Source organism: Dermacentor albipictus, unplaced genomic scaffold, assembly GCF_038994185.2.
Source record: "Dermacentor albipictus isolate Rhodes 1998 colony unplaced genomic scaffold, USDA_Dalb.pri_finalv2 scaffold_15, whole genome shotgun sequence".
Classification (NCBI taxonomy): Eukaryota; Metazoa; Arthropoda; class Arachnida; order Ixodida; family Ixodidae; genus Dermacentor; species Dermacentor albipictus.
In genome coordinates, this window is record NW_027225569.1 from 1,471,246 (window position 1) to 1,475,805 (window position 4,560).

Below are 4,560 nucleotides of genomic sequence, written 5' to 3' on the forward strand. Positions count from 1 at the left end.
CGAATACCGCCGCACGCCCCTGAGCTGGAAGTCGACGAGGACAATCCTGATTCACACAAAGGGCGACCGCGAGGACCCCACAAACTAGCGACCCATTGCCCTTGGTCGCACGATCGCCAAACTGCACGCCGTGTGTCTAACCACCCGGCTGCAGAGGTGGTTGGGCGACTATGCGGTACTGTCCAGGTGTCATAAGGGCTTCCTGCCGCAAGATTGGGTGTTTGAACACAACTTCGTGCTGCAGGGACGCCTGGATGATGCCAGGACAGGAGGTGGGGAGCTGTGCGTGGGGTTCCTCGATTTTGCCAACGCCTTCGGCTCGGTCGCCCATCAGGCCCTCGTCGACGCTGTCCGCGGCGCCGGCGCGGGGGAGGCCTTTGCTACCATCGTTGAAGACCTCTACCACGCCAACACCACCTGCGTCGTGGCAGCAGCTGGCATTAGGAGCCAATCACCATCGGAGCCGGGCTGAGACAGGGCTGTCCTCTGAGCGGCCTGCTTCTCAATCTGGTGGTGGACCCGGTCATCCGTGCAGTAGAGGGAGGCGATAGGCAGCACAACATCCTTGCCTACGCCGATGTACTGACGCTGCTGGCCGCGGATCCCACCACCCTGCAGAGCCGCTTGGACCGTGTTACTGCCCTGTCAGCCCGGCTTGGGCTGCGACTGAACGCCGCCAAGTGCCGGTCTCTACACCTGTCTGGTCGCCACCCCGTGGGTACACGGCCCACCTCTTTCACCGTGGGTGGCGACCCGATTCCGGCGCTTGGCAACTTCGAGGGGCACAGGTTCCTGGGCCGTCCAGTGGGGTTCAGGGTGCTGCCGGACGAGACGACGGTCGACGAGGCCATCCACCTAGGCAGAAAGCTGCCCTCCTCCATGCTCGCCCCATGGCAAAGGCTGGATGCCATAAAAACCTTCTTGTATCCAGCCTTGAACTTTGCCATGCGGGTGCGCCTTGCCAGCAAAGGAGAGTGGCAACGCTTAGACGAGGAGCTCCGCCCGCTCATCAAGAAGACCCTGTACGTGCCAGCCACAGCTTCCAATGAATACTTGTACGGAAGCTCTCAGGCTGGCAGTGCAGGGATCCCACTTGCGGCGGAGCTCAGCGACATCTGCAGGGTGGATGGGGCCTTCAAGCTACTGACGTGGACCGACGTGGAAGTCCGGGAGCGTTGGCATCATGCCCAGCGAAACAATAAACCAACTGAACAAGCTTATTACGGCCTTTTTGTGGAAAATAAGCCACCCGCGTTAAAAAGGAGCATCCTGCAGCTAGCAACAACAAGCGGAAGCCTCGGACTTCTGCATATAAAGACGACCACGCGACTTCTAGCCCTAAAAATGGCCCGGTACTTAGGCAACTCAGCCGATTACATAGGCAAGGGCCTAATGTTGTATTGGAGTAGTACGAATCGACGCGTTTTAGACTATAGCAGACCTCCAGGACCACAAGCAGAGTTCCCCTCAGAATTCAATAAGGCTGCCGCTGCCAAGAAAACCATGTTAGAGAAAGAAGCACCCGGAATTAACATAGACACGGATTCACCCGCCAGAATCACCGAGACTATTACAGAAATCCAATTACCAATTGAGGACAAGGAAAAAATGAACCACATAAAGGAAACCCAGCTAAAGAATATAAAGCTCCCCAAAGAGGTACAAGACTTCGACGTTAAACAGAAATGGAAGGTGCTCCCGACCCGGCAGAGACTGCACAGAATGGGCATCGTGCCAAGTGACCGTTGCCCCAACTGCAACTACACGGAAACAGCAGAGCACGCCCTATTCGAGTGTGTCGCCGCGTAAACCGTTTGGCGGCAAGTCTTAAACATTTTCGGAGTACAGCCTCAGGCAACGCAGCAGAAAACTAAAGGCAGATTTGCCAACTTAGTGCTAATCTGCACAATGTACGCCATATGGAAGCGAAGATGCCTCGCAGAGGTTAGGAGAACACCGGTGAGGGCAGCCTACCCCACCCTCCAGAGGATAAGCCTGCTTGTGTGGGATCATCTGAATGAGTACCTTCGCGCCACAGGGGAGGCAAACTTCCTCCGGCGCTGGCACAAAATATTTTTTATTCATAAAAATAAGCAACTCGTGTACCCACTCATGCCGTACTAATGCCCCCCACCAACACTCCACTCGGAAATAAATAAATCTGCGGCAGTATGTAGCGTAGAGCGCAGCCTCCAACGTTGCAACAGTAGATGCCCGCAGGAATACGCATAGGAGGCATAAGGTTCAAAGGTTGTTCAATGATTTTCTCCTTGTTTCAATGAATCTTTATGACTCTTGAGTAGCCCTAGCATTGTATAATGCAGCATAGCTTCCGTTTGTAAAAACAACCCGACAATGTGCGATGGTTACGAGAGCGCCTGAAAGTTGTATAGCACTAAGTGAATTGTACACTGTTAATCTGTGTTCACACGAAATCATTTGATGTATGAATAAAAACTTCCCTTGGTGTAGTATCTGTTCTTATCAGCTTAATATCTGATACGGGTTCTATATGGACCCACGATATTAAACCTATTTTTGGACGTTGGCGGAGTGCTTGAAGCCTGCTTCACCTCCGCCGCAGCTCGGCCCGGTATTGCACAACCTCCGGGATCGACCCCCGCTCACTTAGGTGAGACTTCATTCAATCAAAATGAAGAACACAAGCTCGAAGCGAGCACTCATTTGACACGCACCATTCCTATACTACACGCAACGATGCCGGTTCGCGGACCACGAGAGTAATTGAACTGCCACTCCATCTGTGTGTAGCGTCGTACTTGTTGCGTCGCAAATTTGTTAGCCGCACCAGCAAAGCAAAAGGAAGAACCAGGAGGGAGAATCGGCAGATTATATGTCTAAGAAATAGGATTCTTATTTATCCGATGTTTCTGAACGATTGTCTGCTGTAATGAGCCACTTGGCGGGAAGGGTGATTAGCCGTGGGTTTTGCAATCAATCTGAGTCCCACTCAAAGCCAACACTGAATTTTGGAGTTCACTATCGCTTGGATCCGTAAACCACAGCGCCGACGCAAGATCGCCCTGCCAAAATCCGCTGCCCTAGTGGAAGAAAGGTTCCCTATGAAAGAAAAATGGAGTGCCCGATTTGAGGAAACTACTGTGCAGCCTTTGTGTGCACATTTTCGCTGCAGTGGGACCGAGCGCCTCGAAAACAAACTTGTTGTATGGCCAAGTGTTGAATTTAATTGAATTGAATTTTATTCTCCTTGAACAAATACACAAGGAAGGAGCAGTCACAAAAAGCTACTGAGATTATTAGTTTGATGAGGTGGCAGCCCCTTTACACAGCAGCAGCAGCAGTAGTTATGAAACAAGTTTCTCACAAATGACTGCTTTCATACATATGCACGGACAATGATTGCACAACGGAACATAAGCACTTTGCAAAATACAAAAGAAAACTTCACATTAATGAGCAAAATATATGAAAATAGATAAATAAATGCATCATAGTTCACAGGAACTGATCTCGCATTGTTTTTTTGGACAACTGTGACACATCTACAGATTTGTTGGCAAAATTATTGAGCAGAGCTGGGAGAGCAAAAGCGATCGATTGTTTCGCATAGTTGTTTTGAGGTGTAGGTATATGCCAAATATTATGGTAACGCGTAGGGTATGCGGCAATATTTTCTCTTAATTCTGAAATCTCGCTGTAAAAAGAGTTGTTCTTTTTTGTGGCCGAGCAGTATGTCGAGTAAACGATAATTATAAAAATCATGGACATTTATAACCTTAAACTGTTTAAAGAGTTGCTGCGTGTGAGAATCATATGGGACGTTTGCAATTATTCGCATAAACTTCTTTTGAATTAGGAACAGTCTGTTTAGATTCGTTGTTGTTGTTGTGCCCCATACTACGTGGGCGTAGGATAACTGAGAAAGGGCTAACGAGTTATATAGTAGTAGTTTTATACGTTGAGGAATGACATGTCAAGGGTTACATATTGTCACGTAGGTCACGGTGAGCTACCTGGCACGCAGGCAGACAGAAAGGAACACTGCGTCGAGGTTAGATGCAAAAAGAGTTTAATGGGCGAACTTGTGCCCGAAATCAAGTGAACAACGCGGTGACGGCGAAACCAGCAAGCGCGTCTGGGGCGTTCGTCGGACTGAGACAGCGCAGGCGGTGGTCCCGCATTTATACCTTTCGCGTGCATGATCGAAACGCGTCAAGCGACGCCGCCCGCGGCGCAGCGACGCCGGTCGCGTCGCAGCGACGCGAGCTGCGTACCTCGCGTCGCTAGAAGCTGAAATAAACGCACGTGGCATTACCCCCCCGTGAAAAAGCATCGCCCCGATGCTAAAGAAAACAAGAAACCTGTAAGCATGCAATCAACCAAGGATGAAGGGAAAAAAAGAATGTCTGTTAGTCCGCTACCGCTCAAAAAACTTCTTGAGGCGCGCGACGTGCACCATCTCAGGTCGTGCGCGACGTCGCTGTGACTGCGTCACTCCATCGGGCACAACCTCGTACACCAGCGGTCCAAGTCGTCGAGTTATCTTGTAGGGCCCGAAGTAACGGCGCAGGAGCTTCT

The 4,560-nt window shown here is 50.7% G+C and overlaps 1 pseudogene; it reads left to right on the top strand.

Moving 5' to 3' along the window:
* Positions 1-2,453: 2,453 nt before the first annotated feature.
* LOC135919079 (U2 spliceosomal RNA) lies at positions 2,454-2,627 on the top strand (annotated as a pseudogene).
* The last annotated feature ends 1,933 nt before the right edge of the window (positions 2,628-4,560 follow it).